Here is a 24,052-nt window from a genome sequence, read left to right as displayed (position 1 = left end):
TGGGGTGCCTCCCCCCCACCCTATCTGGGGGTCAGGGTATTCCTACCCTTCCCTTTTTCTTTATTTTTAACTTTTTTCTGGGACTCGGCTTGAAGATGGCTGCTAACACTTCCTGGTTGAAGTGTTGGCGGCCAATCCACCGCAAGGACTCGCATCCCCAGATATCTATATTTTTTTAAACCTTCTTTTTTTTCCTTCTGATGGGATTTACAACAAATCGAGCTCTCTACCAAATTTGGTGTAATTCCGTTCAGCAATTCGGGCTGTAGTCAAGTTCAAAAAATGAAAAATTTCTCATAGACTTAAAAAAATATATATATGTTTTTTTCCAGCAAAAATTTAAACACACCGCACTCCAGGAAAGTAGATCTCGTCAATCCAATTCATTTACATTTTTGTTGAAAAATTGATGCAATGGACAGTCCACCCTCGATACCAGCACCAGCAGTTAGAAGAGCGCATTACTGACGGACTAGATTGATGAAACATATATATATAAATTTCAGATGAAAATAAACACCAGAACGGTACTCCTAGCAGCTGAATTCAAGTTGTATTTAGCTTGACGGATACACTTTAAAAAGCGTCAGACGCTTTTCGGCAACCTTAGCCTTTCTCCCGATGCCTGCACACAGTGAGCATTGTGAATCTATCGTCATGCAAACAAGAAATTGAAAGAAGACGATGCGTGTCGTTTTTTACCTCTGCCATCTTTTAACATGTTTTTGTCATGTATTTTGTCTACAACACTTCGGTATCTCCCCAATGGGCTTACCTTTTGATTTACAATTTCACTCATTAGAAACACTGTTGGAAGAGGACCATATATGCCACAATAATCAACCCTTAACACATATTATATGCAAAACTATGATTCCCCCCAATAAGCAGATTTGAGTATACATATGACCAAGAACAACTTGTTGTTCGAAACGCGTTATCCCTCGACGTTTTGATTTGCCGAATAAACACTATTTTGGAAGAACTACGGGCTCGTCTGAATTCTCTGACCTGAATTCTGCTTTCGCATATATATATAGATATATATATCAAAAACACACCTCTCAAAGAGAAGAAACGAACCGCACACAATCACAGACCAACTGATAGATTTAATTTGCATATTTTCAGCGCTGGCATCTCACAATCCCTGATGCATTTCGGTCTGACACAGACCTTTTTCAAAGGGTACGCCAAAAACATCCTCCGGGGTTGGAACCGAACCACAGCCAAATCCTGTATTTATAAGTGTTCGCCCCCTGGTGGGCGGCCCCCGGTGAGCATTGCTTTGATTGCATTGTGGTTCCCGTGGTTCAGTAACAGTCCCGCAAAGATGTTTTAAATTACTTTCCGCTTGTGTTGAAGAACGTGATCCCCTTGCAGACTTATTTTCGAAGTTTGCTGGGGCCCAAACACCAAGTGACAGTACCTGGTAGCACCGCTGCCTTAGTTGCTTTCGCAGTCATCACACATGGTCCCTTTCAGGCAGTTATGGCGCACTTGTGACTGGTGGTGCGTAGTTCTCGGTCGGACCAGGCCGTGTAATGTCAAAAACACACCTCTCAAAGAGAAGAAACGAACCGCACACAATCACGGACCAACTGATAGATTTAATTTGCATATTTTCAGCGCTGGCATCTCACAATCCCTGATGCATTTCGGTCTGACACAGACCTTTTTCAAAGGGTACGCCAAAAACATCCTCCGGGGTTGGAACCGAACCACAGCCAAATCCTGTATTTATAAGTGTTCGCCCCCTGGTGGGCAGCCCCCGGTGAGCATTGCTTTGATTGCATTGTGGTTCCCGTGACTCAGTAACAGTCCCGCAAAGATGTTTTAAATTACTTTCCGCTTGTGTTGAAGAACGTGATCCCCTTGCAGACTTATTTTCGAAGTTTGCTGGGGCCCAAACACCAAGTGACAGTACCTGGTAGCACCGCTGCCTTAGTTGCTTTCGCAGTCATCACATATGGTCCCTTTCAGGCAGTTATGGCGCACTTGTGACTGGTGGTGCGTAGTTCTCGGTCGGACCAGGCCGTGTAATGTCAAAAACACACCTCTCAAAGAGAAGAAACGAACCGCACACAATCACGGACCAACTGATAGATTTAATTTGCATATTTTCAGCGCTGGCATCTCACAATCCCTGATGCATTTCGGTCTGACACAGACCTTTTTCAAAGGGTACGCCAAAAACATCCTCCGGGGTTGGAACCGAACCACAGCCAAATCCTGTATTTATAAGTGTTCGCCCCCTGGTGGGCGGCCCCGGTGAGCATTGCTTTGATTGCATTGTGGTTCCCGTGGTTCAGTAACAGTCCCGCAAAGATGTTTTAAATTACTTTCCGCTTGTGTTGAAGAACGTGATCACCTTGCAGACTTATTTTCGAAGTTTGCTGGGGCCCAAACACCAAGTGACAGTACCTGGTAGCACCGCTGCCTTAGTTGCTTTCGCAGTCATCACACATGGTCCCTTTCAGGCAGTTATGGCGCACTTGTGACTGGTGGTGCGTAGTTCTCGGTCGGACCAGGCCGTGTAATGTCAAAAACACACCTCTCAAAGAGAAGAAACGAACCGCACACAATCACGGACCAACTGATAGATTTAATTTGCATATTTTCAGCGCTGGCATCTCACAATCCCTGATGCATTTCGGTCTGACACAGACCTTTTTCAAAGGGTACGCCAAAAACATCCTCCGGGGTTGGAACCGAACCACAGCCAAATCCTGTATTTATAAGTGTTCGCCCCCTGGTGGGCGGCCCCCGGTGAGCATTGCTTTGATTGCATTGTGGTTCCCGTGGTTCAGTAACAGTCCCGCAAAGATGTTTTAAATTACTTTCCGCTTGTGTTGAAGAACGTGATCCCCTTGCAGACTTATTTTCGAAGTTTGCTGGGGCCCAAACACCAAGTGACAGTACCTGGTAGCACCGCTGCCTTAGTTGCTTTCGCAGTCATCACACATGGTCCCTTTCAGGCAGTTATGGCGCACTTGTGACTGGTGGTGCGTAATTCTCGGTCGGACCAGGCCGTGTAATGTCAAAAACACACCTCTCAAAGAGAAGAAACGAACCGCACACAATCACGGACCAACTGATAGATTTAATTTGCATATTTTCAGCGCTGGCATCTCACAATCCCTGATGCATTTCGGTCTGACAAAGACCTTTTTCAAAGGGTACGCCAAAAACATCCTCCGGGGTTGGAACCGAACCACAGCCAAATCCTGTATTTATAAGTGTTCGCCCCCTGGTGGGCAGCCCCCGGTGAGCATTGCTTTGATTGCTTTGTGGTTCCCGTGACTCAGTAACAGTCCTGCAAAGATGTTTTAAATTACTTTCCGCTTGTGTTGAAGAACGTGATCCCCTTGCAGACTTATTTTCGAAGTTTGCTGGGGCCCAAACACCAAGTGACAGTACCTGGTAGCACCGCTGCCTTAGTTGCTTTCGCAGTCATCACACATGGTCCCTTTCAGGCAGTTATGGCGCACTTGTGACTGGTGGTGCGTAGTTCTCGGTCGGACCAGGCCGTGTAATGTCAAAAACACACCTCTCAAAGAGAAGAAACGAACCGCACACAATCACGGACCAACTGATAGATTTAATTTGCATATTTTCAGCGCTGGCATCTCACAATCCCTGATGCATTTCGGTCTGACACAGACCTTTTTCAAAGGGTACGCCAAAAACATCCTCCGGGGTTGGAACCGAACCACAGCCAAATCCTGTATTTATAAGTGTTCGCCCCCTGGTGGGTGGCCCCCGGTGAGCATTGCTTTGATTGCATTGTGGTTCCCGTGGTTCAGTAACAGTCCCGCAAAGATGTTTTAAATTACTTTCCGCTTGTGTTGAAGAACGTGATCCCCTTGCAGACTTATTTTCGAAGTTTGCTGGGGCCCAAACACCAAGTGACAGTACCTGGTAGCACCGCTGCCTTAGTTGCTTTCGCAGTCATCACACATGGGTCCTTTCAGGCAGTTATGGCGCACTTGTGACTGGTGGTGCGTAGTTCTCGGTCGGACCAGGCCGTGTAATGTCAAAAACACACCTCTCAAAGAGAAGAAACGAACCGCACACAATCACGGACCAACTGATAGATTTAATTTGCATATTTTCAGCGCTGGCATCTCACAATCCCTGATGCATTTCGGTCTGACACAGACCTTTTTCAAAGGGTACGCCAAAAACATCCTCCGGGGTTGGAACCGAACCACAGCCAAATCCTGTATTTATAAGTGTTCGCCCCCTGGTGGGCGGCCCCCGGTGAGCATTGCTTTGATTGCATTGTGGTTCCCGTGGTTCAGTAACAGTCCCGCAAAGATGTTTTAAATTACTTTCCGCTTGTGTTGAAGAACGTGATCCCCTTGCAGACTTATTTTCGAAGTTTGCTGGGGCCCAAATATATATATATATTCCTTAGGCAAAGAACGGACCCAGCTGAGCTCCAGTATGCAGCCAAGCAGTCCAGATACACCACAGCACAAACGGGACCCAAAACGCAATTTCTTCAGGTAAGGGTAATTTTTATTTTTACAACACCATTTTGTGCAAACAAGGAGGACGGTCAACGTGTTTCGGCGATTGCCTTCAACTGGACCATAGAGTCCCGCAGTCCAAACAGTCCATTTAAAGTGATAAGTGCATAAGTCCCTTCTTCGTTTCCTTTAAAAATAGACTAGACTGATAACCCTACTAGTCTGGTTCTTATTCAGTGGCCATTTTTATGATGACTCTCTGAGGCAGAGAAACATAATGGTAAAGGACCTTATGTCAAGAAAGGCAATTTGAAATTAATTTTAACACTCTCACAATCAATATAAAAACATGTTTTAAAATTGCATGTTATAAAATTTCATGTTATAAAATTTCATAAGAACGGAAATATGGGAAAGATGTCCAATGTGTAACCTTCAATTATCATAAGATGGAATAATGAAATTCATAGCAAAGAAGGAAGGATAGGAGAGGAAAGGGAATGGAGAAAGGAAAGAATAGCAATAATCTATCAGATGGATCAAAGAACGATTTTACTAATAAAGTGCCATGTGCATTGTGCAAAATATCATGTGTAAACATTTTATGTGCAAATATCTTTTATGTGCAAAAACGCATTAATTTTTTGATTTTGTTTAACCACCCTACAACCTTTTCATTACAAAACCCATCCTTTCTATATGTATAAGAGAGTTTGCCATCTCCCTGTGTTCAATCATGGTATAGTAGACTTTCAAAAAATAAACACAGAGAGTAACAGATTTGATGGTTTTGAAACAAAAGAGTAATAAGTAAATAAACTTCCTTCAATCCTTCTACATACATAACCCCAACACAGTATTTTGATTCTATCTACACATCTTATGTTCCTGTTTTCATCTTCCTAATTGCTGTCTTAGTTTTGAATTATTATTAGATTTATCATAAGGGTATTATCACATGGTACGCCAATTTATTCAATTCCCATCAATTAAACATGTTCTTCATGCGATGTCCAAAAATGTTTTTCTTCTACAGGTGCACATATAGCTCAGCATCCAAATTATGTCCAAAAGGACTCTCTGTACCCAACGCGAAAATGAACCTTGATTCTGCTCTTCTTAAGTCTAAGGTTCTATCTCCACCTCTTTCATTTGGTTTTACCAATTTTGCACCAAAGAATTTAAGTTCCTGGTTGTTGCTTGAATGTTTCTCCAGAAAGTGTTTGGCCATTGGATAAGAGAGATCCTGATTCTTGATTGCCCTTAGATGTTGTAATATACGTAGTTAAAGTTTATTTATTGTGCTTCCAACGTATAATTTGTGACATGGGCATTACAGAACGTATACTACAAATTTGGATTCACATGTTATGTGGTCAGTGATATTTTCCTTTTTTCTGTTTTGTAATTGATATGAGAGAGTGTTATGGCTCGCAGGCTTTGCATTTCGAGCATTTCCAAAAGCCAGGTGTTGTTAGCCATGATTTTTTACCTTTCGCATTATTTGGATTATAGGTGGTTAGATGGCTTTGTGTGAGGATGTCACCCAACGAAGCTGTCTTCCTGTACGTTATTTGGGGGGTGGGTGGAAGTGTTTTTTTCAATGAGTCGTCCAACATTAAGATTTTCCAATTTTTCTTTATGATTTTTTTCAGACTTCGATTTTCTGAATTGAAGTCCATGATGATACAAGTTGTTTCTTCATTGTCCACCCTCTCCGATGTTTCCAGTAGTGTGGATCGTGGTCTTTCTTTGATTTTCATTTTTGCCTCTTCAACAACCTCCATAGGATATCCTCTAGCCAAGAATCTTAAACCTGTGTCTTCAATGATCTGTTCAATGTCCTTATCTTCCGAGCAGTTTCTTTTTACGCGGAGCATCTCTCCATATGGGATGCTCCACTTTAGATGTTCCCGGTGTCCGCTGCTGGCATGAAGAACACTGTTGGTGGCAGTGGGTTTCCTATGTATTTTCGTACAGAGCCGTTGATTTTTGACAAAGACCTCCACATCTAAATAAGTTACTCTGGTTTTGCTGCTTGACGATGTAAATGTTAGATTTTGGTCATTGTGGTTTAGATCGTTTATAAATTCTGCCAAGCAATATTGGTCTCCTTCCCACAAGACAAATAAATCGTCAATATACCTTATCCAGGTTTTTATACTGGACTTGTACCTACTCTGTAGTATGTTTTCCTCCCATACTGCCATAAACAGGTTGGCGCATGTAGGGGCAACAGATGTCCCCATAGCAGTGCCCTGCTTTTGGAGATAGATTTCCCCATTATAAAGAAAAACATTGTGAGTAAGGCAGTAGTTCAACATTTCCATTAGCATTTCAGAGTGTTCAAGGAAACGTAATGATCGCATGTCCAAAAATTTCCTCACGGCTGACAGTCCATTTAGATGTAGAATAGACGTGTACAGTGAGTTCTCGTCTATTGTTACCATGATTAGATTCTCATTACAGGTCATATTTTTCACTTTGTTAAGGAAGGCTGTTGTGTCCTTGAGATAGGATGGAAGGAGTTTCACATATTCCATTAAGAACACGTCTACAAAATGTATACATACATATATATATACATATATATACGTATTGGGCGACATGGATTCCTGTGCCGGCCCCCGCAATGGATTTCTGGCGAGGGTTGTGGCGGTCACAAGGGGGGATCTGAGGAGGCACTGGACTGTTGGACTGTTCAACCTCCTACAGTACTTCTGATGCTGCGCCTGTCCTCGATTCCCGTTTCTCAAGTGTCACCCCACCAAGCATCTCCGGTTCTGTATGCACCATATTGCGGCATTCTGGGACATGCAGTCCATCTACGAGGGACTGCACAGGAGAACCTAATTACAACAGGGGGGCGGAGCAGGGTATTTACTCTACAACGAGGCAGGACTGCCTACGCCGCAGCAGAGGAAGCACACTGGGAGGGGCACTGAAGAAGGCTGACACGCCGAAATGCATTCGGCTGAAACTTTCTTGCAATAAAGTGCTTCCTTATCTTCCCCCTTGGGTCACTGCTCTTTCTGTGTGGAGGAGGCTACGTTCATATTTATGCACCAAGCCACGGAACCGCGATAGGAAAATGTTTTGCGCCAAGTTTCGCAAATCTGTTCATGGGGGCGTGGGAGACCGACATTAGAGATAGTAACGACTTTCAAGATGACTTCAAGAGAGTCAAAATGTGGCTACGATACATAGACGACATTTTTGTCATCTGGAAAGGTGAGAAAGAACTGGCCCTTGATTTCGTGAATAGACTTAATCACAACGATAGCAATATCATACTGACATGTAATATAAGCGAAGTAAAAGGGGAGTATCTGCACACAAAAGTACAGATTAAACAAAATAAGGTGCAGACTGTATTATTTCGTAAAGCCACAGCAGGTAACACCTTACTACAGGCTCTGAGTAGCCATCCGGAGAATCTTAAATGGAGCATTCCATATGGAGAGCTACTCAGAGCAAAGAGAATTTGTAGCAATGAGCTAGATTACATCAAGGAAGAGACAGTTATGACACAAAGGTTTCTCGCAAGAGGATATCCGATGTGGACAGTAAGAAGGGCCATAAATGAAGTCAAACAAGTAAAACGAAAAGACTTAATCAAAGGCGACGTTAGCAAACAGGGAGATGATTCTGATCTTAATACTACTAGCATCATCTTGAACTATAATGGTACTTCCAATCAGGTCAGAAAATGCATAGTGAAGAATTGGAACATACTCAAAAGTTAACGACTTAGCAGCAGTCGGTCTTCAGCAAATTGTTAAACAACCTACCTATAAAGCGGGACATACCTTAGATGGGTTATTTACCACCAATCCACACATCTCTGTTTCCAAGGTAATCCCTCTTATTTGGACGGACCATGCAGCCGTTTGTTTCTCTATAGAAATCAACCCCCTTCCACCCCCCTCTATATCATCTTCTCCCGTCTCCTTTAGAGACTGGAAAAATATTAATCCTTCTCACCTCGCGGCCATGATGTTCGATAGTACTACTACTAACGAACAGGATCCTACACTAGCGTCCATCAACTATCTGAACAGCCTAAATAGGGCTTGCAACAAGGTAGCTCCTATCAAAACCTCCTATCGCAGCAAAAAGCTCCCCTCGGCCCCATGGTTTACGGAATCCTTACGACTGCAAAGACAACATTGCAGGAATCTGGAAAGGCACTGGCGCCGCCATTACGATCCGATGGACAAAAGCGCCTACAAAAATGCCCTTTCCAATTATAAAAAACATATTACCACGGAAAAAACTCTTTACTATACTTCCCAAATCAATCAGGCGAAAAATTCCGCAAGGGAATTATTTCAGGTGGTCACACATCTTTCCAACCCACCCGCCCCTCGCTCTGATGGATCACAGATTCTCTGCGATTCTCTGGCCAAATTCTTCGAAGACAAAGTTAGTGCTATTTTTTCAGCCTTTACCCACTCCTCTTCCTCTCATACTCCCTTGTTATCCTCTTCCTCTCATACTCCCTCGTTATCCCTTCCCAATAAGGCGCCTAACTTTTCCGTCTTCGAAGCTGCCACGGAGGAACAAGTCCGACAACTTATCGCTCGTACCAAATCAGGATCACCTTTAGATCCATGCCCTCCCGCCATCCTTAACCTCATCCCGGAAGCTATTTCCCCCGCGTTGACCACCATCTGCAATGCTATGTTTTTAACTGGCATATTTCCATCGGTTTGGAAGGAGGCTATCATCAAGCCACTTTTAAAAAAACCTACCTTAGATCCCCTCCTTCCCGCCAGCTACCGACCCATTGCCTGTCTCCCTTTTCCAGCTAAAATTTTCGAAAAAACCATGAACACACAACTATCGTAATTTATAGATAACAACAACCTACTGGACGACACCCAATTTGGGTTTAGACAGGGGCATGGAACGGAGACTGCGCTACTAAAAGCTGCGGAAGAAATAAGGATTACATTGGACAAAGGAGGAGCGGCAGTATTAATACTCTTGTATCTCTCCGCAGCCTTCGACACGGTGGATCACGTCATCTTGATCGACCGTGTCGCAGCCATAGGAATTAAGAATAAAGCTAAAGAACTCCTTGCTTCATTTCTGGCTGACCGTCCGCAGACAGTGAAAATGGGCCATTGCACCTCCCAGACCTTTACTCTCCCGTGCGGAGTACCACAGGGCTCCTCGCTAAGTCCGACACTCTTCAACATTTATGTCTCGGACTTAGCGAGGGTAATAAAATCCTATGGGATCGCCCTCACAACCTATGCGGACGACACTCAACTGGTGTTATCTGTACACCACGATGGTACATCAGTTGCGGCAAATTTCCAAGAGGCAATGCGGGCAATCAGTTCCTGGATGTCATCAAACTGTCTTAAATTAAACTCTGATAAGACAGAGGTGATGACATTCAGGAAACTGGAACCAATCTGGTCCCCCCAATGGTGGCCACCCGAGATGGGAGCGCCACCTCAACGGGTTACCAAAGTCCGTAACCTGGGAGTCATATTCGACAACAAAATGACTTTCCAACAACATGCCAACTCCGTGGTCTCCTCATCCTTTTATATCCTGAAAAGGATAAAAAAAAACTGATTCCATACTTACCTCCTTCTGCTGGCAAAACTCTAATCAGTACTTTGGTTTTCTCCAGAACAGATTACTGCAACGCCCTTCTTCTGAACGCCCAAGAAAAAGTCCTCAACAGATTACAGCTGGTTCAAAATGCCTCGGCCAGAATTCTACTAACCATTCCCAAGTTCACATCCATCTCCCCTTACATTCGACAGCTGCACTGGCTCCCAGTGAGGAGCCGGACAAAATTTAAGGCACTATGCATCGCATACAAAGCCATTAATAACTTGGGCCCACAGTTTCTAAAAAAAGCCTTCTGCCCGCTTGAACATTCAAGAACGTTACGCTCGTCGTCAGCCCATCTGCTTAAAGTCCCGCGTACAAGAAGGGCCAATTGGGGAGATAGATGTTTTACCATCTCCACAGCCAAACTTTGGAATACACTACCCCTCTATATTAAAACCACCCCCACCCTCATCAGTTTCAGAAAAAAACTAAAAACCTGGTTGTTTTCAATATAATTTTCTGCCACAGTGACGGTTCTGTTCTGCTAGCGCCGAGACACCCTTTGGGTATTTGCGCGTCTAAAAATCGCATTAAATAAATAAACAAATTAATAAAATAAATCCGATAATAGGTGATACTCTCCCAGAGAGACCAAGTATAACCTACAAAAAAGGACACAATTCAAGAGATATCCTTGTACACAACGACATCAGTGATAATGCGATTCCCAGGGGTATTGACCTTTTAGGTTTCTACCCCTGTGGACATTGCAAAGCGTGTGCCAATAGCCACATGGTCAAGGAATACTGGAATCCCAGTGTCAATAAGATGCAAACGATAAACCAATTTTTGACATGCACCACTATGTTTGTGATATATGTGTTGGTCTGCCCATGTGATCTGAAATATGTGGGCAGTACCACACATATGGCTAAAAACGCATTCTCGAACATACACGAGCAATTAGTAAAGTGGATAAACAGTATCCTAAAGCTCGCCATTTTGAAGCATTTAACTTCTCAGATCCCAGAAAACTGTCTTATTTTATCATTGAACAAGTCAATCTCAATCAAAGAGGGAGCAACCACACTTTGAAACTTAGGCAGAAAGAATCCAGGCACATAATTAGTTTGTGTACACGCTACCCGAAAGGGCATAATATGGATGAAGAACTTAATGTACACCTACAAGAAGAATATGTGTATGTTTAATAAGACTGTGAAAAATGATTCTTTTCTTCTATTAACATACAAATATTTTCTTCTTTTCTTCTCTCTCTCACAGGATGAAAGGGAGGGACATTGTCTCAGGCTTGCGGCACCTGTACCCTAATCCTTTCTCTGTGGTCATCTTCTACTCTCATTCCATTTATGTAATGTATTTGGACTTTTTATCATCACCATCATTTTTGTTATTTGTTTAGATCCGATGAATGGATCTGTGCACTGTTTATCTTTATTTGATACACTTTGTATGTGGTAGTTTGAGGCCAATTTCCTGTAACCTTTATATCACATATGAGGTTTGTTGTATATCTTGGAAGGAACTTCGTTGAACCATCTCACTTATAAGAGTTCACTATTGGTGATGTTGCCAGCCACTATATGCTGATATATGTATTTTTTCCACTAACTAGGGAAAATCGATACAACATAGATAACTGATTAACTTTACAGTTATTTTCTTTCCAATACGTGGTTCAGTGTAGTACCATGATGACCGGCATCGCACTGTGTGTTAGGCTCCTCTTTACAATCATGATTGTGCCTGAAATGTCATCAGACAGCTTTGGGGCCGTACAGTGTCATCGCCAACCAGTGCATATAATATAGACGACAGCCTAATCTAAATTGATCATGTTTGCGAATATGTCATGAGTTATGAAATATTACCGATTTCACTACAACATTGGAGGGATTCAGTAAATGACTGTGTGTCCCTATAATTAACTTGAATGCTGAGGCGACAATTGTGCATTGAATATACAATAGAATTATGTTTGAAGTAGGAAACACATTGTATATATTTTTTGTTATACGCAAGTTTGGATATATTCACCACGCCAACATGGCGCCCATTGTTTGGTTTACGTAGTCCTCTTTTGATTACTATTGACGTAGTTGATGACTTGAAATACGACTAATTTTATGTATACTTTTGTGTGATCAAGCGCTCTGTGGAGCGCGAAACGCGTCACGTTAGGTTTATGGCGTGAATAAACCTTGTTACTTGGATTGACCACTGTGACATGTCGTTTTTTGACCCGAGTGCCCGTTTTGGAACGCCGTTTTTGGAGTATATATATATATATATATATATATATATATATATATATATGAACAAAAAAATCCAGCTCCCACAGGAACTCCATGGAAGAATGGCACGGACTCGAGGTGTTTTAAGATTCAGCATTATTTTATTCTGCCAGGTCGCCCTCAATCCCAGAGGTCAGGAGAGACGCGTTTCGGCTTTCAAGAAGCCTTTGTCAATCTGGTTTGGCGCCAGAATACATGCAAAATAAATAGCCCTTCCCATAAGACCATTGAGTAAACATAGAAAGCATACTCTCGTGTATGCGAACAGCGTATGACCCAGAATGCTACCAAACATAGTTTTCTACAGCTAAAACCAGCCTGTTAAGTAAAATATAAACAGATTAAATGCATTGCATAATACAAATATAAGTTTAGCTGGAAATATCGTGTAGCTAACATTTTAGGGAACAAAATATACATGTGAATTATAAAAGCATCCGTCACATTGGGAAACTGGCTTTTAACATATGCACTGCCAAACTTCATCCTGTGTTGCCAATATATATATATACGTATTGGGCGACATGAATTCCTGTGCCGGCTCCCGCAATGGATTTCTGGCGGAAGGGTTGCGGCGGTCACAAAGTGGGCTCTGAGGAGGCACTGGACTGTTGGACTGTTCAACCTCCTACAGTACTTCTGATGCGGTGCCTGTCCTCGATTCCCGCTTCTCAAGTGTCACCCACCAAGCATCTCTGGTTCTGTATGCACCATATTCCGGCATTCGGGGACATGCAGTTCCTCTACGAGAGACTGCACAGGAGAACCTAATTACAACAGGGTGCGGAGCAGGGTATTTAATCTACAACAAGGCATGACTGCCTACGCCGCAGCAGAGGAAGCACACTGGGAGGGGCGTTGAAGAAGGCTGACACACCGAAATGCATTCGCCTGAAACTTTCTTGCAATAAAGTGCTTCCTTATCTTCCCCCTTGGGTCACTGCTCTTTCTGTGTGGAGGAGGCCACGTTCATATTTTATGCGCCAAGCCAGGGCGCATTTCAGTGTACCCCCGTCGCACAAGTGGTCTGGACATCCTGGCCCGCTCTGCTGAGCATTGGATTTCTACTTGTGGTAACAAATACGTCCAGTACCCACCACAACGCCAGGAGGAGACAGCGGTTGGGAGGTATTCAAACCTCCTTCTTGGGCGACATGGATTCCTGTGCCGGCCCCCGCAATGGATTTCTGGCGGAAGGGTTGCGGCGGTCACAAAGGGGGATCTGAGGAGGCACTGAACTTTTGGACTGTTCCACCTCCTACAGTATTTCCGATGCTGTGTCTGTCCTCGATTCCCGCTTCTCAAGTGTCACCCCACCAAGCATCTCCGGTTCTGTATGCACCATATTGCGGCATTCTGGGACATGCAGTCAATCTACGAGGGACTGCACAGGAGAACCTAATTACAACAGGGGGCGGAGCAGGGTATTTAATCTACAACGAGGCAGGACTGCCTACGCCGCAGCAAAGGAAGCACACTGGGAGAGGCGCTAAAGAAAGGCTCACACGCTGAAATGCATTCGCCTGAAACTTTCTTGCAATAAAGTGCTTCCTTATCTTCCCCCTTGGGTCACTGCTCTTTCTGTGTGGAGGAGGCTACATTCATATATATATATATATATATATTTGTGTCCAACTCTCCTTCCAAGAAGGGGAAATGAAGACGCACTCACGATGTCAGCAATAGTTTCCTTCGTGATTTATTTACCAAATGGCATTCAGATGTTTAAGAAATAAAGCACCGACGCGTTTCGCTGTGCACACACAGCTTTCTCACGGACCGTGAGAAAGCTGTGTGTGCACAAATTGACCGTGAGAAAGCTGTGTGTGCACAGCAAAACGCGTTGGTGCTTTATTTCTTAAACATCTGAATGCCATTTGGTAAATAAATCACGAAGGAAACTATTGCTGACATCGTGAGTGCGTCTTCATTTCCCCTTCTTGGAAGGAGAGTTGGACACAATTAATTAAGGCTGGGCTCAGCCGAGGAAAACGCACCGAAGCGAAGCAGCGCCAGGGGTCTGCAAAAACGGAGCCTTTTTGTGAATATATATATATATATATATATATATATATATATATATATATATTCACGCTCCAAGGTTGTCCACCATGTGAGTAGCACGCGAGCAGCAGCTTTATTTATGTGTAGGTGAGGACGGGGATCCGCTTGTAGACGCCGCTCCGTAATGGATCTGCCCGACGCGTTTTGAAGCTCCATCTGCTTCTCTTCAGGGGCTTTAACGGAAGCGGTGTGCGCACCCGCTACACTTCTCCAATTATATAACTCGCCCGTCGATGGGAGGCTCCAGTGAGACTTCTGGGAAGTGTAGTACGGAAAGCACACAATCAAGTCCTGTATGGACTCCACAAGTGGGCCCGTCCTCGATTCCATGTACGGCTGCTACTTCACTGCCGTGACCCCCAGGTTAACGGGGTGGTGCATACTCTGCGGCTGGACTGCCGCATATAGATTCACGCTCCAAGGTTGTCCACCATGTGAGTAGCACGCGAGCAGCAGCTTTATTTATGTGTAGGTGAGGACGGGGATCCGCTTGTAGACGCCGCTCCGTAATACACATAAACACATAAATAAAGCTGCTGCTCGCGTGCTACTCACATGGTGGACAACCTTGGAGCGTGAATATATATATATATATATATATATATATATATATATATATATATATATATATATATATATATACATACAGTCCTGTCCCACCTTCTGCACTGAGGGGGGGATTCGAAGCAGGTACGGACCTCAAAGATGCCTCCACACAATCCAAAGTATTTTGCAGTTCTTTATCTTTCTTGAACACCACAAAGTGAAATAGACAAGTGTCCGCTCTGACACGTTTCGATCGCTCCATGGCGATCTTGTTCACATGACTTGCCACTGACTAATCACTACTTAAATACTAAGAATAGCCAATCATTACAAAGGACTGGTCGAAGTTAAATGCAACGATATAAATAACAGACTATTCCATGTGACTGTTTGAAAAAACAGACTCAAAATAGAAGATACACTTGAAAAAAAGGCACAAGAATAAATATATACAATTAAAGCAATATTTGATACTGCCGTAGGTTTAAAACATATAAAAGTTAAAAGGGGAGAGGAGATAAAAACGTTTTTTATGTCTGATACAATATTTTATAAAACAACAGTCGGAGCACATAAACAGAGTAAGATAGTGATCAGTGCCACTTATTAATAAAGTGCAAGTGCTGCTGATGAAAACTGACATATGTTTTTCTAACAAAACCCTCACCTCTCTTATACTTAGCATGTTATGAAACAAACCAAATGGGCATAACAGAGTGTAATAAATCGAATAATGTAAAAAAAATTGTTGTTTGTGCAAACAAGTGTAAATGTACTCAATTAATAGTCCATTAACAATTTAACAAAGCCGAAGCATATGTGCAAACGTGCAAATATGAGCCAAAAAAAAACGTAATCACCCTATTTACAAACGCATATAAAAAGTAGTGGAGGCTGTGCAAAGGCGCAAAATTACTCATGAAAATCAACCATCAGGTTGTAGTCAAAGAGCTATTGCTGAATGTATAAAGTGCCTGTGCCAGAATCTATAGTACATATAAATTCAGTAATGGAAGTAGAAATACGGAAACATTTCATATATTTACTACAAACAGTGAGGCCTTGGAAATTGAAACAGCACAATATAGAAAAGAGGAAGAGACACTGAATCAGTAAAACACAAGCAGGACACATTAGCACTGAATAAAAAGGAACTATAAATCCAACAGTTCTATAAACAATTATGCAAGTCCTCGCTTGTGTTAAGCCCATTGGGTATCTTAGTATTGAGGGTCATAATCAAAAATGACTCTAGTTGTCGGAGCTTCCTCTCTCTGTTTCCCCCCTGAATAGAAAGAGGGACTTCCCCGTTCACAGAGTATTTTAATTCACTAACTATGTTCTGGTGTACTGCTTTAAAGTGCCGGGCTACCGGGTAATTGGGGTCAGAATTGATGATTGCTCGCAAGTGCTGTAATATCCCGTTAAACACTGGGAGTTTCGTACTACCAATATATTTAAGATGGCAAGTGCATTGCAACAAATATACTGCATATTCAGTATGGCAGGTATAATGTTCTTTTAAAGGCACCGAAATAGCACTGAAGGCAGTCAGGTACTCAGTTACTCAGTTACATTGATGAACATTTAAAAAAAAATAGATTTAGAGAGCTAGGTTATTTTTGGTTTCAATTCGGGGCTGGATTTGACTAGAGCATCCCAGGAAGTGGCAGCAAGAGTGTTTTAAGAGTTAAATATGTGAGCACAATGGGCCATTGAGCATATATAATCTTGCAAATTTGTTTTTCCTGCTTTTGTAAATTGTTATTAATCTGATTGGTTGAATTTCAATATTGTCATCATCAGTTGTTGGCTGTACTACGGAGTCAAGATTAGGTTCACTCTTCTGTATTAAATAAAAACTCACATGTTTGAGAATTAGCTTTGTCCAAAGCCATCTGTAAGTTATGTTGCGTCTACCCACGCGCCAGGAAGTGATCAAAGGCCTCTTGCTGGCAACGTTTTAAATCAGAATCAAGACTACAGATACAGCGTATGCGAAGAAATTCGCCATACGGTATTCTGGGGATCAAGTGCTGGGGATGTGAGCTGGTGGCATGAAGTGCAGAATTCCCAGCAGTATTCTTTCTGTGTAATTTAGTTTGAATTTTATTCTCGTGAATATACACTTCCACATCGAGAAATTCTACCTTCTGTTCACTGATGGTGGCAGTGAAACTAAGATTAAGCTCATTGTCATTAATAGACGTCACAAACTGAGATGCTTCCTCCTTTGTACCATTCCATACAATGAATACATCATCAATGCAACTACAGTAATATTTGATAAGAGTGTTCCAGATGTCCTTGTGATGTGCCCTGAGAGCGTGCTCCTCCAGCCAGCCCACCAGTAAACAGGCGTAGCTGGGAGAGAAGAATGCCCCCATTGCCACACCTCTCAGTTGTTGATACAAGATTTTGTTAAAAAGGAACAAGTCATTATTAAAGCACAAGTCAATCATAGTTAGTAGCATACTGTTGTGATCATGCAAAAAAATAGCTCCATCGTTAAGAAAACATTTAACTGCCTCAAGTCCATCAGTATGGTGAATGCTTGTATATAAAGAAGCTATGTCTATTGCAATCAACAAGACGTTTGAGTGCCACTCAACTTCAATCATCTTCCTCAAGAAATCTCCTGTGTCCTTGATGAAGGAGGGCAATCTGGTCATGTTTTCCTGAACAAAAAAATCTACATATTTGAACATAGCTTCTAAAATGTTGTTCCTACGTGAGATTATTGGTCTGCCTGGCACTGGAGAAGTGCCCTTATGCACTTTGGGTATAAAGTACAAAATTGGTATAGTTGGGTCGTCATTTTTCAAGAAGTGGTACTCATTCTTGGACAAAAGGCCTTGTCTTTTCCATTGCTGGAGATGCTTGAAGACTTTGTCTTTTACTGCACTCAGGTACTGACGGGAGACTATGCGATAGCAACTGGTATCAGAAAGCTGGCGTTGTGCTTCAATTAGATAGACAGACTTAGGCCATAAAGCAATATTGCCTCCTTTATTGGCACTGCTCACGATAACCTCATGCTTATATATCTTTATATATATATATATATATATATATATATATATATATATATATATATATATATATATATATATATATATATATATATATATATATATATATATATATATATATATATATATATATAGCGTAATCCTGTCAGGATAGCTGCCACGTCTTAACTCACGCGCCGCCGCCAGCAAACAGGACACAGACCCAATATCCGTACTTCAGTTGTTTATTTTCCCCAAAGTCAAAGACGCGTTTCGCAGCTTCACGCCGCTTGTTCACTCGACAAATAATCAGGACTTGGGAAGCATTTTTAAAGTGGCAGTGCATTATTTCGGTGAATCACGTGTTTTACAATCTCTATGGAAATGGAAAACATACTCTATCGCACTTGTTTGCAAAGTTCAATGCGCATTATTTTCCAACATTTAGATATTTGTTTTTGTGCAAAGGGACGCAATAAATATAAACATTAATGAAATAAATACACATATGTTAGTTAAATACTTGAGACATCATTAAAACTTTGATGGGTTGCCTCGCATCGAAAAGACATATTCACCTGTTCAATCTTTATCTTTTTCCGATGTCATTTACAAAACATAAATAGTTTGTACAAATATATAATGTTGATTTGGCATAACCCTTTAAAAGTTAACTTCATATGTAACTTTGTTGTTCATTGCGTCTCTGAATATTGTTGTAAAATACATACACCTAAATCTTGTTGGAAATTTTATATCACCTTCCTTCGAGATAACTTATAAAAAAGTGCCTAATGTGCTGGTGAAAAATAAAATTAATATAATTATATAACATTTGTTTATCTTCCTTAACCTAATGTGCAATAGCAGCTAATGTTGACATTCTTGCCATACTGGGTTTTGACTGTACATTTCTTACATCACTTTATCATCATCTGTTTACATTGGAATTTGTATTTTGATACTGGCTATTTGCAGTTTGCTTTGTGGCCAACCAGTCATAGATATTTTCGGGGTTCCTAAATTGAGAGGATTTGAGATCTTACCTTGTCTTAACTCAAACAATCTTTTTATCATAAACATCAACTTTATCTGTACACTCCATCACATTAAATGTCATCGATGGTAAACACACCTAAAGTACAGAATATAAAATATTCTATTTAAAAAATACTTAAAAATATTTGATATTTAAAAATATTTGATAAAACATCCAAGAATATATCGAACAGTATTTATATAAAAAAAATCCTTAATATCTTGATACTAAAATTCATCTATTTACAAGATATCTATTCTTTATGCGATATTGATGTTAAAGACAAATATTAATTTATACCTCTCAGTGCAATATCTCAAGACATGCATGTGCGATATCTATTGGCTTAATCAGGTTGTATGCTACTCTAAACAAGTGTACAAGTCCTCCGTTAAGTTCAATCCCTGTGGGTGTTTGGAGTCTAGCAATAAAATATATCGGGTCTCCAACTTGCGTAGTTCGCCTTCTCTATCCCCTCCGCGTCTGTTTGGGGAAACTGCATCAATTAAATAATAGAACAACCCTTTGTTGTTTGATCCGTGGCGTTCCTTAAAATGCCTCGCCACCGGATAGGTGTTGTCCATATTAGTTATTGCGCGGAGGTGTTGGAGTATTCTAACGTGAACTTGTAATTTGGTACTGCCCACGTACATAAGTCCACATGGGCATGTTAAGACGTACACTGTATATTACGTCTTGCAAGTTAACATTTTGGTTATTTTATAATGTTTAGAGTTGAATGGGCTAGAATAGGTTTTAGTGTTGGTTCCATGAGTTCATGCCTTGCAGGTTTTGCATTTTCTGAACCCCTTGAGATTTTGGTACCAGACAGGATTCGTTATTATTTCAAGGCAGTCCCTCATTGAGGGAGCTCTGCCGTATGTAATGGATGCCCTCTGCGGTAGCAGGGGTCCCAATACAGGGTCATTGATTAGAATGGGCCAACTTCCTTGGATGATCTTTTGGAGTGCCCTATGCTGTTTGCTATACCCTATTATGAGGCGAAAACTCTTATCTTCCTCAGTCTCCCTTCCTTCATTGTAGTTGACTTCCTGATTCTTTTTGTTGCTTTTTGCCAACAAGTCATTTCTACCAAGTGTCTCAGTTTTGGCAATAGCCTGATCTACTGTTTGTCTAGAATAGCCTCTTTCTAAAAATCTTTCCTTGCTAAGTTGTTGGGCCTTTCTGAGTTCTTCTGATGTACTGCATACCCTCTTGATTCTGAGCATTTCACCGTAAGGTATGCTATTCACTAGGTGACGTGGGTGGGCACTGGATGCGTGCAGTACAGAATTTACTTCCGTTTTTTTACGGTACAAAGTAGTCTCCAACTTATTGTCACAAATGTACACATTGGTGTCTAGGAAATTCACACTGATGTCACTTATTTCCGCAGTAAACCTCAAATTTAAATAATTTTTGTTGATTTGTGCCACAAATGTATCTGCCTCCTCCCTTGTCCCCTGCCATATGACAAAAAGGTCATCAATGAACCTAAGCCACAGTTTAACCTTAGGTGACATGATATCGCCATAGAACTCCATGAGGACTAGCTTCTCCCATTTGCCCATATGGAGGCACGCGTAGCTTGGGGAGAAGCTAATCCCCATGGCTACACCTTGAATCTGGCAGTACAGCAAATGATTAAACATGAAAATGTTATTGTAGAGGCAAAATTCTATCATGGCCAAAAGCATTTTGTTATGTTCTTCATAGATTGGTTCTCTGTTCCTTAAATAGTACTCCACCGCTTAAATACCACACATATATATATTTATCCGCAATACCTCGCGGCGCTCCACCTGTTTAGGCGTAAAAAACGAGGCATGGACCACTTCTTCGTTGCAATCAGTTTTATTTTTCCCAACAGCTAGCTATATTTATATACATATATATATCTGTCTATATATATAAAATACATGTATGTGAGTGTGTGTGTATATATACATTTAATAATTATATATTTATCTATATCTATATCTATCTATATATCTATATATCTATATATCTATATATCTATATCTATATCTATATCTATATATATATATATATATATATATATAATATATATATATATATATATATATATATATATATATATATATATATATATATATATATATATATATATATATATATATATATATTCACTGAAAAAACCATAGGTTAGAGACCATATATAGTTAGCTGGACATTTTATTGACATAAAACCAATGAAATTCCATATATAGTTAGTTGCACTAACTATATATCGCGCACCCGCAATCCACTGCTGATGATGTCACATATTACATCATTCATGACATGGTCAGTGACATCACTGATGACATCACTGATGACATCTCAAATGACATCACTGATGACATCTCAAATGACATCACTGATGACATCATGACACACCAATACCAGTTACTACATACGCACTCACTGATTCCTACGTCTACACACACATTCACTTATTCACCCATACAATCACTCATACATACAGTCACTCATTATTACAACACTATCATATGCACTCATACACCTATGCAGACACTCACACACTGCCACTCATCCATGGAGTTACTCACACACCTAGTCAGTCCTGTAAAGAATCAATCACACTTCCAATTCCTCGTCTATACAGTTAAACACAGAATACCATACTTCAGTGACATCACTGATGACATCACTGATGACTTCTCAAATGACATCACTGATGACATCTCAAATGACATCACTGATGACATCATGACACACCAATACCAGTTACTACATACGCACTCACTACGTCCTACGTCTACACACACATTCACTCATTCACCCATACAATCACTCATATACAGTCACTCATTATTACAACACTATCATATGCACTCATACACCTAGTCAGTCCTGTGAAGAATCAATCACACTTCGATTTCCTCATCTATACAGTTAAACACAGAACACCATACTTTTCACACATATACTAACACATACTTACTCTCTTATACAATCACTGATACAAGTACACATTGATATGCACAGTGTCACACACCTCCCAGCCAGCCACAGACACACTCAGTCTTCCATACATCCACTCATTCTTCAATATGTAAAACATATTTAAACTTTACAAAAACACACAGACACTAGATGATGTCATCAATGATGTCATTTGAGATGTCATCAGTGATGTCATTTGAGATGTCATCAGTGATGTCACTGACCATGTCATGAATGATGTAATATGTGACATCATCAGCAGTGGATTGCGGGTGCGCGATATATAGTTAGTGCAACTAACTATATATGGAATTTCATTGGTTTTATGTCAATAAAATGTCCAGCTAACTATATATGGTCTCTAACCTATGGTTTTTTCAGTGAATTTTCAAGGTTTTGTAAATGCAAATTCCTAACTATATATGGTCTATAACCTATGGTTTTTTCAGTGAATACATATATAAACATATATAGTCTGCATATCTATATAAATATAAATGCATGCATACATATACATATATGCATACATATGCATGTTATTTACATGAAAGTTTTAAAAACACTAATAAAAGCAAAGCTAAAAAGCCACCTCATTACAAACAGAATGGCTTTAACTTAAACGAGGGCGAGATCTATTGCATTTTCAATGCTTGTTTACTTTGGTTCTATCAAGAAGGCATTCAGATGTGTCACACATTTGCCATAAATTCTGAATGTTAGCACTCTAGTTGCTCATTAGATCACTGTAGTAAAGCTAGTGCTCACCAGGGAAGTCTGCTGCTAATCATGGTGTGCAGCCATTTTCCTGCATTTTTTATCCCGCAGACTTTCAGTCCGCATACCATTATCCCGCAAGGTCATTGACCTCGCATACCATTATCCCGCATTTTTTCAAAACGCATGTGCATTTATCGCGCATGCCTTTACAAAGAATTACGTTTTAAAGGCATGTATGGTAAATGCATTTGCGTTGTGAAAACCACGATGACGAGAGAGGTAAGTGGGTTTGTGTTAATTTTTTCGTGGGTTAGTGATTGTGTAGTGTAGTGTAGTGTTGTGTAGTGTAGTGTTGTGTTAGTGTAGTGTAGAGTTGTGGTGGTTGTTTAGTGTAGGGTCATGCTGGGGGTAGTGTTTTAGGGTTTAGGGTTGTGTTGTAGTGCTTGCGTAGTGTAGGGTCATGCTGGGGGTAGTGTTTTAGGGTTTAGGGTAGTGTTGTAGTGTTTGCGTAGTGTAGGGTCATGCTGGGGGTAGTGTTTTAGGGTTAAGGGTTGTGTTGTAGTGTTTGCGTAGTGTAGGGTCATGCTGGGGCTAGTGTTTTAGGGTTTAGGGTAGTGTTGTAGTGTTTGCGTAGTGTAGGGTCATGCTGGGCGTAGTGTTTTAGGGTTTAGGATAGTGTTGTAGTGTTTGCGTAGTGTAGGGTCATGCTGGGGGTAGTGTTTTAGGGTTTTGGGTAGTGTTGTAGTGTTTGCGTAGTGTAGGGTCATGCTGGGGTGTAGTATTTTAGGGTTTAGGGTAGTGTTGTAGTGTTTGCGTAGTGTAGGGTCATGCTGGGGGTAGTGTTTTAGGGTTTTGGGTAGTGTTGTAGTGTTTGCGTAGTGTAGGGTCATGCTGGGGGTAGTGTTTTAGGGTTTTGGGTAGTGTTGTAGTGTTTGCGTAGTGTAGGGTCATGATGGGGTGTAGTGTTTTAGGGTTTTGGGTAGTGTTGTAGTGTTTGCATAGTGTAGAGTCATGCTGGGGTGTAGTGTTTTAGGGTTTTGGGTAGTGTTGTAGTGTTTGCGTAGTGTAGGGTCATGCTGGGGGTAGTGTTTTAGGGTTTTGGGTAGTGTTGTAGTGTTTGCGTAGTGTAGGGTCATGCTGGGGGGTAGTGTTTTAGGGTTTTGGGTAGTGTTGTAGTGTTTGCGTAGTGTAGGGTCATGCTGGGGGTAGTGTTTTAGGGTTTTGGGTAGTGTTGTAGTGTTTGCGTAGTGTAGGGTCATGCTGGGGGGAGTGTTTTAGGGTTTAGGGTAGTGTTGTAGTGTTTGCGTAGTGTAGGGTCATGCTGGGGGTAGTGTTTTA

The sequence above is a fragment of the Lissotriton helveticus genome, chromosome 4_1, assembly GCF_964261635.1.
Source record: "Lissotriton helveticus chromosome 4_1, aLisHel1.1, whole genome shotgun sequence".
NCBI lineage: Eukaryota > Metazoa > Chordata > Amphibia > Caudata > Salamandridae > Lissotriton > Lissotriton helveticus.
Note: the sequence above shows the minus strand (reverse complement) of the source record.